Raw genomic sequence first — 12,981 nt, 5'->3', positions numbered from 1 at the left:
AATTCGCCTAATCATCATGCAATGTCTACAACAATCAAGACTGTCCTCCACCGATAGCCCAAAGCAATTATTTCTAAACAAACAATAATTATATCAACAGATAATTTATCAACATTTTCAAATGTGAGTGAATAATGAATCCAACTCCACCATTCTACCTCATAATGAGCCAATTTCATTATTTTCACTCAATTTCATATTTCCATAATAAATGTCATTAATTACACTAATGACCAAAATATATCCAAGCATGGCATTTTCCCCCTTTCCTTAACATTGACCCAAAGGTCCAAATATTACCAACAACATCAATAACCTCCTTTTTAGACCCAAAACACAAATGTTTGAATCAAAAGAATAAAACCCCTCTTTCCAATATAACATATCTCAAACCCTAACTTCCCAAATCAAACCATTTCTACAAAAAGCTCAATATTTAAGTTAAAGCTCATAAAAATGAGTAGTTATCCCCACCTCAAATTCGGAGCTCAAAGGAGGTAGATGAAGAAATTCGAAATGCTCCATACCCCAATATTTTCGAATCAAAATATAACCCTCAACAAGCTCCACACTTTTTACAAAGGCCCAAGGATAGAAACTCACTCCTACTAGATCAAACCCGAGAGAGAAGTTGGAGTTTTAGAGTGAGGTGCTCTCCAATGGAGGTTTTGAAAAGTAAAAGAGAGAAAGAAAGTGTGAAAAGTGATTTAAAATCACCCAGCTGCAATCTGATATACGACTAGTCCGCTCGAGCAGAGAATAGGACGCTCGAGCGTCAAGCACAAAAATTGAACCCGCTCGAGCGCAAGAATACCTGCTCAAGCGTCAAGACACAACTGCAAAACACACCTGCTCGAGCGCAAAGGAAAACCCGCTCGAGCGTAGATTACACTCTTCCAGTACTTTTACAGACAAAGAACACCCGCACGAGCGCAAGGGTACCCGCTCGAGCACGATCAACTCGAGCGTAAGGAAATTCGCTCGAGCGTGAAAAACACATCTGCAGTGCTTTTGCAGACGGACAAACTACTGAAGGTGTGCAAACTCCGCTTAAGCGCGAATGGATCCGCTCAAGCGAACCACCAAAAATCTAAGCAACAAGAAATGGGACTAAAACTCAACCAACCTGTTCGAAACACACCCAAGACATTTCTAAACTCCAATCCAAAGCATTAAAGAACGGAAATGAAATACAGACAACCATAACTATCAACGGAACCGAGTCCGAAATACAGTAAATAAGGAAAGAAAAGCCGGGATCGCTATAGCGAAGACTCTCTCGCTCGAGCGACGAATCAAAAACGCGTGTTTTCCATTAGTGGCTTCGCTCGAGCAAAACAACATGCGCTTGAGCGTAAAATCATCTCTTTTAGGTTTTTATACGGACGCAGCCTTCGCTCGAGCGAGCAAGAGCGGACATGCAACTTTGAATGCAATTTTGCATTTTGCTTCGGGGGCGTTGCCCCTCGACCCCGCCTGGGCGCTGCCCCGGACCCGCCAAGGGGCGCTACCCCCTCGACCCCCGAGAGCTGACCGGGCAGCTCGATCCCCGTCATAATCAGCGAAATGGCAATCTTGAAAGCATTAACATCACAAACTTCTCTGCAAGGCACAATTCGGGTTGGATTCGCATCTAAACACTCATAGCCTTATTGAATTAAAAAGTGCAAAAATAAGTACAATTGAAAGGAGTTTTGTCAAACGGGATTGCCAAGAATAAAAACCTAACAAGAATAAATTACAATAAGTCTATATAGTTTAAGTGCGTTCCCACTTAGTTTAGTCTTTTAATTTGAATTCTATATTTTTAATTTGTTATAATGTAGTCCTTCCGTTATGCTCTGTTAACAATTTAAACAAAAAAAAGTATTCATGTAAAATTAAAAAGATCAAAGTAAAATTCAAAGAAAAGTAATTTTTATAGTTTCATTTCAATTCAACTGACAAAAGTAAAAATTTAGAATTTTTTTTTAACAAAAGCATTGTGGTCAAATTGTTCAAATTTAAATCACTACAAGAATTAACACTTTTGGCAACAAAAAAATTGGTCGCTAAAAGTCAATTTTTGGTCGGCAAAAGTTATCCGCGACCAATTTTTTTGGTCGCTACTTTGGTCGCCAATTGAGGGTCGGCAAAAGTAATTCGCGACCAAAATTGTGGTTGGTCGGCAAAAGTTGGATTTCGCGACTAAATTTTTGGTCGCTAAATATTTAATTACTGCGACTAATTTATTTTGTCGCCAAAACACTTTGGTCGCGAAAAGTGATATTTTCCCGACCAAAAAGTTTGGTCGCCAATTATCACATTCAACGACCAAAAAGTTTGGTCGCCAATTGTGACATTCCACGACCAAAAATTTTGGTCGCCAATCGTGACATTCCGCGACCAAAAAATTTTGGTCGCCAATCGTGACATTCCGCGACCAAAAAGTTTGGTTGTCAATTGTGACATTCCCCGACCAAAAAAGGTTTTGGTCGCCATTTGTTACTTTTCGCGACCAAAACTTTTGGTCGGCAAAAGTGAGTTTCCACGACGAAGAACTGTTTTGGTCGGCAATAGATGTATTTTTTGCGACCAAAACTCTTGGTCGGCAATTGTCATTTTTTGCGAAAAAAAATAATTTATTTGTCGCGACTAATAAATTGGTCGCCAAAGCAGGAAAACAATACACCTGTAATTCCTAATAATTCATTCAATCCATAATAAACCTATAATTTTAAAGCATCCTTCAAATTAACTGAATCATTAACATTCGACACAATACATAATTCATTAACATTCGACACAATACAACTATTCTAAGTTTTCATTCACAAGTCACATCCATCTAGCATAACAAATTGAAACAATACATAATTCAGATTTACAGCAACAGGAAATTTGCTTAATCCACTAAGTTGCCTTGATAGCCAATCAAAAAATCCTTGCGCCCTTCCGTGCCACGCTTCGCATCCATCAAAGCAGTAGTGATGTAAGGCACCTAATAAAGAAACAGAATTGGAAAATTTATCAAAGAAGCATGATAGTAGCAGCAACACTGGATTGCAAACCCGTATCTTTGCAAAAATCAATTAAATCCTATAAACATGTACATCGTATTGAAACAACTACCTGGCATAATAAAACTATACCTATTACTGTACCTGCAAATTTCAGTACACGATGATTAATAAGCTAACAACCATAACAAATACAGGCATAGTTAACTATCAAAGCTCCATTGATTCAGTTCACTTTTATATATGATTTTTTAATAAAGTTGGTAAAGTTTATTTTAACGAATATACCACAGATTAATTAAAACATGAATGATTCTGATAGTCTTAGCTTTAGATTAAACTTTGGGTTGTAGATGAGCAGCTTGAGCAGACATTCAATCAGCACTGATGATCAAGGCCCCTAATCAGTAATCACACACAAAAGATTAACGTGTACCAAAAAAAAAATATAAATTTGCAGTTCACATAAATAAGGTGGCATAACATTTGTGCCTCCTTTCCGTTCTCTTTCCCAAGACATCAAGGGAAAGCATATTCATCCATTCTGCTACCCTACCTACCAGATATGATATGAATGAATACATTTGATGAGTTTTCCTTAATAATAGAGATAAAACAAACTTCTCTCTAGTGGATGCATATTTGTGGACAGGGAGTGAGTTTAGGTACTACAGTGCAAAAGTGAAGTGGATGCATATTTGTGCACCAAAGGCTGAAGAGGGCTTGGGATTCAGAAATTTGAGAGAGTGGAATAAGGCCACTATAGTTCATGCACATTCAAGTCAGTAAAAAAAAAAGTCCAGACTGAAATCAATTCAACCATAGTTCATGCTCAAATTTTAATTTATTTTTATCTAGGCTAATTTTATAGCCTTCAAAGACCACTGTTATAAAGCTTAGCGTGACTCCTTCGACCATGTTGCATTGAGAAATTAAAATGAAGTTAATAACCAATGAGTGTCGTGTTGTGTCGGTGTCCGACACGACATGCCATAAACTTTTAATTCAAGCACACCTCACACTTTAAAAGCTTTAGTTATTTCAAAATGATTCCATCAATAACCGTACCATCTTTCATCCTAGCTTCAAAATTACAAGCTTATCATAACCTTAGACCAACATTAAACCACTTGCAGGTAGCATAATTCTAGTTTTTTTATTGATTCCCTACGAAGTTTGGAATCAAAGCTCATGTGAATATGCTTCACCTAGAACACAAAGGCATCAGCCAAGTTCAAGTCGAAATTATGATAACGATTTCTACCCAAACACAACTCTTCCCTCAAAAAATTAAATTCAAAATTGTCCACCTGCCACGTAGCTCCTCTTGGGTATTGTTCAACTGCCAAACACAGCCTAAATTCTATCAACAAGATAAACTGAAGTAGTTGCTATAGTGAAAAATAAGAAAACAGAAAAACTACCAGTTTCTTTGCTTTCATTTTTTGTGTACTCTTATAGCATTAACTAGTAACTGAGACACCTAGAATAATTAGGAAACAGAAAGTGTCAGCATTTCCATTTAAGAGAAAAGGAAATGGCAAACCTTTCAAGGCAAATCAGATTTTGGTGCTACTGGGGGCTTATGTGCTAAAATCCAAGCTTTCAAAGATCTGCAAGAAGACATTGGATCTTATACAAACTGGCCAAGAATTTTTTGCCTTTGAAAGGTTTAAGTGATGTCAATATTCAACACTACCTTTGGTTAAGAATTTTTTGCATCTTGTAATGAAAGCACACTTATTAGCTCTATCCATTTACTGTTTTGATTTCAGTCCTACAATTTTTTAATTTCAAAAGATTTCTGAAATCACAAACACTTGAGTACAGGCCAATCAGAGTCAATATTTCAATTTAGACTACTTTGCAGTCAATAGAAGACAGTAGAATTAAAGAATTCCAGCAACAAGATGAAAGAAAGTTAAACACAAATCAGCAGGCTAAAAAGCACCAGTGATATGAATGGAAGTTAAATATATGCAAGACATACTTGTCACGCGGTAAGGCATAACCAGCTGCTACTGAATCAATAAGCCAATTAACATTAAGTATGTAGGAATTTACTGCGCAGCCATACAAGAACTTGGTCGTTTCTAGCTGGGAAAAGAGGAAAATATCAAATTCAAAATTAGGCATCCGCAACCCAAATAAAAACTAAGAATAATATAAGCAAACCAACTGTGCAAAGAAGGGAGAACACAACATAAATAGATGTAAAGCGGTTTGATAATGATAATGTAAAGCAGTATAACCAAAAATCATAGATTTAATATCCATAAACAGAAAAGAATTTATTACTTTCAAAGTCATTAAAGTTGAATCTCAACTTGAGGTTCAACATATTTCTTCCTCCTTTTTTTTTTTTTTTTTGTTGATAATCGAGAACCCATCCTAGGCAGGGACCTTTGGACCACCCCAAGAAGGTAAATTTGAGGTTTAGAGGCCACCCCCTAAGCCAGTGAACCGGGCAAACAGGAGGGAATTCGAACCCTCATCAATAATGTTGTTCAACATCTTCTATGATTCAGTTAAACATATTTGATTATTTTACCTGAGTCGTTGACAAATTCACTCAATTTTCACATTGACAAAAGTTACAATCACTGACAAAGTCAGTAAATTTACATAAGATAACCAAACATTTATAGTCATACAGCCGAATCATTGCTACAGATTTGTGATAATGTACATTACAGGTAATTGATTGATATAGGATGATTGTGAAGAAAACTCTACAAAATACAAAGTACAAACAGTGACCCCAAAAACAATGTAGGTCAGCAGCTAAGAGCCTTATTTAGGCTGTTTCTAGTTAGTTTTAGCAGCCAAATGGGGCAATAGAAGGGGCAGGGATCTGCTAGTAGTTAGGTGGAAAGACAGTAGTGGGGCAGTTAAGGTGATGGGAACAATAACAAGAAAAGAGTTGGTTTGGTGTTTTTTACGTATTACACTTGATCAATGAGCGAAGAGTTGGAGTGCTCGTCAAAAAATTGCATGAATAATTGGAGCATTTACGCACGATTTTCAGAGTACAATAAGGGCTAATCAGAACTGGCTATGAGGTTTAAGGGCTAGTATTTTAGGCATAAAGAAAGTAGTGGGGCAGTTTGGGTGATGTGATCAGTAACCAAGAATAGAGTTGGCTTGATGTTATTTCTGCATTACACTTGATCAATGAGTGAAGAGTTGGCATATCTAAATATGATTTAAGAGTGCAATAAGGGCTTCTCAGACCTGGCTATGAGCTTTAAAGGCTTTAAAATTGCAGAAGGTTGACAAGGGGAAAAAAAAGACAAGTACAGGCATCATACATAGAGAGAATTTTTTGATTGTTTGCACAAGTGTCGTCTAATTGTTTGCACATAGAGAGAATTTTTTGATTGTTTGTACAGGCATCTCCAAAATTTCAGTTCAGCACAAGTGTCGTCTAATTGTTTGCTATCGACTTTAACTACTTCAAGGACAATACATAAGCTACTTGAGGTATTGTTGAATCTGTAATTGGAGCTTTCTTGACCTTGAAAGAAAGAAAAACCTGTGCGGATACTTTATAGACGCAAGTGCCACGACACTTACACCAAGAAAGGAGCAACCATATAGAGCTTGAGGCCAGTGGTCCCACGAGATATCACATCCTCATTTGCAGGTTGAATCTCATCATGCCGCTGCCACGCAATTTCCTGCAAACAGCATACAAGAAGGCACATTTCCAACATCACAAAGACATTGTTATAAAGTTTCTCTATTTAAACCTGATTCATCATCTTTTGACTGGACAAAACATTCAACCAACCATTCAGCTATTACAGTCAGCTTATTCTTCTCCTTCATTGTCATCCATTAAGGAGAAAGAAACCCAAACTGTTAGTTACACATATCAAATGTTTATGTGTATATATTTAGATCTCTCTATGTATAGAAAATATACAGGAGACTTTTTAATTCTTTTACTTTAGAAGCAAATTATTAATAGTAGAACTACAAACAAGAAACAAACAAGATAAGGACTCAGTTCAATGACCCTAGACATACAACAGAAGTGATCTTTTTCACAATCTGGACAGTTTTAGATGAGGAGAGGCAACATACACTGATCTCTTTTTTGGTAAGTGGGGCAAAGGCGGTATCGTCTTTCACACCAGCAATTATGTAGAGCCGCACCCTCTGCTGTCCAAATATCATCTCAATATCATCATCTTTGTTTAGGAATTTTGAAACATCAAAACCTGTTCCCTCAAGGACCTACGTCAAAAGAGAGAAGTTAGAATGCAGCATCAGAATCTAAATTTGTAAATCCATTTTTTTTAGTAGGTTTTTTTTCATTAGGACATTATGGTTGGGCTTTGGTTCTTAAGTGCAGTTAAGTACTCATTTCAGTTTGAAAATGGATTTTAAGATTTAATTTAAAACAGAAATTGAAAATTCAAATCATGAAAGGTGAATGGTAGTGTTCCAAATTAGATGTAAAAAATGAGATAGCATTGAACTAGAGGTGAAGGAAAACAATGTTGGTGGCAGAAGACAGTTAGTGTGGCATATTGAAGCAGTTATTTGGGGTAATAGTGATGGAAAAATGGTGATGATGCTGCTGGAGGTAGTGGTTGAGCGGGCAATGGCAGTACTAGGGATGTCAAGAAATGCAGGATGCTGGTCATGGTTGGAATGTTGGCAGTGATGATGGCAACATTGATGGGAGTGAGGGTGGTGGCAAGTAAATTGTAAAAATTGTAACACCCATGGCAGCATGAGTGTTGGTGGCAGTGCCTATAGTTACAATCCTTCTAGTGGCAATGACACCTTTCTTTTTCTTTTCTTTTTTTCCATTACTACACAACAGTCCAATTATCAATCGAAGAATCGGTGAGTTAAATCTATTCACTGGGATTTATGTATCGTCATTATATCTAGAATACAATTCTCAGATTTATGATGGAATTCCAAATCAAAACCACAAGCAATGGTTACTAAAAGGCCCCAAATCCAATTCCACCCCCAACTACTTGATCAAAGAGAAGCCTACAAGGCATTGACTAGGTCATTGCAAGCCTCGATAAGGAACATTACTGTAATTTTGTAACCAACTTACATGAAATGCAAACTCACCATTCCAATTTCAAGTGGTAGAAAAGTTAAGACACCTTCAGAATGGCTTTCTTTGCAGGGGCAAAAGGGAATGGTTTAACTATTGCTTGGTAAGCAGAAGAGCACAATTTTAAAAGTATCTAAAAGGAGGTCCAGACTCTGAAGATTTTATCAAGGGTTTCGGGGGGGAAAAAGTTCTGGAGATTCATTTCTTAGTAATAGAGAAGAAAAAGTAACAGTGGAGAGTAAAAAGAAGCCAGATAGCTAGTGAGAAAGAATCATCATGGCATGTTAAGTTGAGTTTCAATGAGGTGACTGTTAGCTCAGATAAGGAATCCATGAAAACCAGATAAGGAATCCATGGTCAAAAATTAAAAAAAACTACTACATAAGGAAGAATGATGCTATTCCAAAACACAATAAATAACATTGCTTGTCCCATTATCATAATTGATCATGGATGTGAAAATATGTAGAAACTTTTCCTCGTTAGGGCAACTATTATCATAATTGATCAATTTTTGCATTTTATTGAAGTCATAATTTGACTACCTACCTTGACAGTAGCCTACATCTATATCAAACCATGCATAGACAGCATGAATGTCCCAAAGTTTTGACAAGTTTTCTTGCTTCTCATAGAGAACTAGAGTCCTATCAGTGCGAACCACATCGAGACCTGGCATAAATATAAATCCAAGCAAGAAAGGTTACAACACAAGTTCAACTACCGAAATTCATGAACAAGTAATAGTTTTTGCTCATCCAACCAATAAAACAAGACTTCAAAATCTTATTCGAAATGACAAAAAAACAGTACACAAATGACCACCTAAAAAAAAGAAAAGAAGTAATTTGTTGTAGAATCTAAGATTGAATGGCATTCCCTATAATTTACTACTATTAAATATAGACCACAATCTAAGATTGAATGCAAGCTCTGAAGATAAATCATGTAACTTCAATATTCAGCACCTTATTCATGAAACACAAATAATGGATTGTGTAACATTACATCCCAAACTGATCTTCAAAAAATAGAGGAGGCTACAGAAGATGGACTCAGCGATATGAGTGAAAATCTAATAATTATGATGATGGTAAAGGAAATGTGCATTCAATAGTAACATATACCACCAACCTATTTGATGTAGTGTAAGCTTCCATTGGATTATTTTCTTGTCCACTTCTTTTACCATTGTTGAGCTGCAGGGAGTTGCTGTATTTACATAATTTAAGGCATTAGCATCTTATGAATTACTAATTGCAGACTTGAAGTTATCAACATTACCATTTTCTTGAGAAACTGTAGCCAATCCCTTGTTTGGATTTGCTTCCAGAAGCACTATAGGATCTTGAATAGGATCACCATCTTCAGTGATTACTGGTGCAGTAATAAACCTACCACTTCCAACAATGGGACACAATTGGTGGCACTCTTCTTTCAACACAGCATATTGTGCCCTGAAGGCATTCAAGAAAGAGAGAATTACTGGATAATCTCCAAGTATTACAAGGTAGACTTTGGTCTATAAGAGGGCATGAGGTCTTTGGACAATTTATAGGATAAAAATATTTTAGGTAAAAGCAAAGATTAGGTTACGCGAATCATAATACTCAGTAACAAAACCAATTTGACAAAGACAAAATATTGTTTTAAATCCTTAATTGAATAAAATCCACATTTTTTCGACCTTATTAGTTGATTTATATTTAGCAACTACGTGCAAGATATATTCATTCAAACAAAGCCAGGAGAGGGAAACAACCAAGCACTCCTAGCACCAAAAGCAGAGGCTAACAACTGCCAGGTTGTCAAGGACACATCTGAAATCAGCAAATGTGATACCAAGCTCACTGCATCGAATTAGGTCCCCAGTTTAGTCTATAGCCATTCATTATGCCAACTCTAATGTGGAACCTACATTATTTCATCATAGCTTCAAATTCTACAACCTGTTGCTCCATCTACAGGTTGGAGATATGTACGTGGAGATGAGCAATGCAAGTCGAGGTAGAGCAGGCCAGCCCTTTTTACACACTGGCTTACCTATATAATCTTCTAACATTATTGCATGGACACAGTTTTATCGCAAAGAAATTTTAAGTACGATATGTGAAACAATTGCAAAGGTAATCAGATTATTATTATGTCATTATTGAATGCAAGGTACAAGTTAAATAAGCACATAAGAAACTCTAAAATCTTAATTGCATATGCCAAGACTAAACTACCATTAAGTACTAATCTAAATAACATAAGAATAATCCAGCATATTTCAGAATATGCACTCATCAGATTGAGATGGACCACATCTCCACATTCGAGGAGCTGCAAAAATAGAAAGCAGATTCAACTTAAGGTTGGTAAATGTCGAGGAAAATTCCACCTTGTTCAAAGTATTAAAATAAATAAATAAAAAAACACCAAATTCAAAAAGAAAAAATGAAGAATTCAAGAGACATGCTAAAATCAATATTTAAAAGTTTCAAAGATGCAATGGAACTGCAAGCAGGTTGTAATGACTCCACCTCAGGGTTTAACAATGCAAGCTCCCTAATTCGTCCAGCAATGGTGGGGTAATCAAACTGAATTGCAGTAGTGAATACTGCATAAAGGTTCATAGTCAGAAAAAGAATATGGAATCATTAAAAGCAACTATCACTAAGGAATTGAATGATCAGATAATGAGAAGCATAAAGGATTTAGGAAGTCATGACTAACCTTCTTTGTCAGGTCAAAACTTAATGTGTGTCCCTTGACGATCTTTTGATTCATCTGGAAGCTCATGACATATTAAAGTTGTTACAGGCTTTCCACGGGAATATTTTTGTTGGTATTCCTTCCCATCACGCCAAACAATAACTTCTAATGCCTGTGAACCAAGACATGACAAAAATAAATGACTCGGTCCTGATAAATAGAAACCGTTGATGTCAACAAACTTGAAATCCCTGATATAACTAAGACATAATAAGTTGGGAAAGTTTAATTATAAAAATTTTAGTTTTTAAAAATAAATAATAATAATAATAATAATAATAATAATAATAATAATAATAATAATAATAATAATAATAATAATAATAATAAATAAAAAACAAAAAGAAGAAGAAGAAGAAAAGAAGTTGTGGAATGTTCATTAGCAGGTAAAATGTAGAGTGCCTAATACAGTTTGACAGCAAAGGGACATAAGCAGCATGTTTAACGGCCAAATCAAGGCAAAGTAGTTGAACTCTGATGAAGAGAGTTAAAGCAAAAACATTTGGAGCTTCTTGTGCTATCCTAAAACACAGTTGTCAAAATTGGGAATCCTAGTACGATCCAACAAGAAGGAATAGGAAGTCCAATAATTTTTTCATCAAGTGCCTAGCCAGGTTCACTTGCTAGCTGCCCCTGCCACCCACTTGGTGGGCAAATTGCTCATTATTCATAGTCATTGCTGGAAATTGAGAAAATGAGAACTGAATGAAAATAAAAATGATGAAAAGGATATCAAACAGGCCATTAGACACCTATATATTTAAATAATATCATAGTGTGAAAATGCAATCAGCATTAGTAATCCCTTCCATCAATATTCTAAATGTAGGCATGTAGCACAGAATATAAGTACAAAGGTTCATTTCAGTGTTAATCAAAAACCCATACTGTAATGTTAAAACCCTATAAAGTTTTTCCACAGGTGTACTATCTGCACTAGAAAGGACAGGTAAGTGACATCAAAATTGGAACATTAAAGCCTAAATCATATTTCACTGCCAAGAGGAACTCAAATGCTCTCCTCCAACATTTAAAAGAATAAACGAAACTGATAGATACATACATCTGAATCAACTTAAATGCAATGGCCAATAAAGGTATAAGAAATGAAAGTAAACATCTCAGATAACGCATTCACAACGGACAAACCCATACTGTAATGTTAAAACCCAAAGAGCTAGGGTTGTGTAATCTGATATATTTATTTATTTATAAATATATTTTTTGGGGCTTTCATATTTCAATTGTATAAGAAAAAGGGGTTTTCTTCAATCCATGTCAATCAAATTAATTACAGGAGGCAAAAACTACAGGTTTAGCAAATTCAAGGTGAGGAAACTCTTGAGAGGTAAAGATCTGAAAAGTTAAAAATTATAGTTAGGGTTTGAAATTGGGGGAACGAGAGCGAGAGAGAGAGAGAGAGAGAAAGAGAGAGCGTGTTTACCTGATGAAAGAGGTCTGAAATCGAGAGGATTAGCAATGGTAGAGTGTAGGCGGCTACACGCACTGCTACCGAACTTCCTTCATCTCTCCACCGAACCCCACTGCTGCTCCAACGCTGCTCCTGTTTCGTTTCGTGTTAGTCACCTTCTTCGTGTTTGCTCTCTGCCTTGGTGAGTTCGCCGCCAACCTCACGGTGGGGAAATAGGTCGACGCCACCACGACGTGAGACATTTTTGGTGGTGGTGGTTTTGAATGGTGGTCTAGGGTTTGTGCTTGTGTGAATAATAGAGAGAAACAGAAACAGATGGAGAGAGTGAGAGTGAGAGAAACAGGGATACATTGTGGGCATATTTTGATATATTTGTTTGTTTGTTTGAGAGAAACAGATGAGAGAGGAGAAAATGAAAATGTGTTTCTGATTTCTCACCCCACGTTTCAAATTTTCCTCATAAATTTTTGGCAACCAAAATATCAAATTAGTCGCAGAAAAAGTACCCTTCGCCGACAATTTTTTTTAGTTGCCAAATCTCAATCAACGGCGACTAAAATATTAGTCGCTAAAAGTACTAATTTGGCGACTAATTTTTTTTGGTTGCTGAAAATAAGTTTTTGGCAACCAAATTTTTGGTCGCCAAAAAATATGTGACCTTCCGCGACCAAATTTGTAGTTGGTCGGCAAAAGCATACCACTTT

At 36.3% G+C, this 12,981-nt stretch overlaps 2 long non-coding RNA genes across 2 annotated transcripts; both read right to left on the bottom strand.

Annotated features, from left to right (window-relative positions):
* Positions 1 to 2,714: 2,714 nt before the first annotated feature.
* Positions 2,715 to 3,569, bottom strand: LOC145790280 (uncharacterized). The gene is made up of 2 exons (XR_014328965.1): positions 3,112 to 3,569; positions 2,715 to 2,980 (listed from the first exon to the last, which is right to left on the bottom strand). It is a non-coding gene; the product is annotated as an uncharacterized LOC145790280 (long non-coding RNA).
* Positions 3,570 to 8,553: 4,984 nt separating this feature from the next.
* On the bottom strand, positions 8,554 to 12,542 carry LOC145790275 (uncharacterized). The gene is made up of 6 exons (XR_014328959.1): positions 12,290 to 12,542; positions 10,807 to 10,957; positions 10,614 to 10,690; positions 9,373 to 9,545; positions 9,223 to 9,300; positions 8,554 to 8,760 (listed from the first exon to the last, which is right to left on the bottom strand). It is a non-coding gene; the product is annotated as an uncharacterized LOC145790275 (long non-coding RNA).
* Between the last annotated feature and the right edge of the window lie 439 nt (positions 12,543 to 12,981).

Source organism: Camellia sinensis, chromosome 1 (assembly GCF_055761805.1).
Source record: "Camellia sinensis isolate YWXY chromosome 1, ASM5576180v1, whole genome shotgun sequence".
Lineage (NCBI taxonomy): Eukaryota > Viridiplantae > Streptophyta > Magnoliopsida > Ericales > Theaceae > Camellia > Camellia sinensis.
Note: the sequence above shows the minus strand (reverse complement) of the source record. Positions and strands in the feature narration are given on the sequence as shown.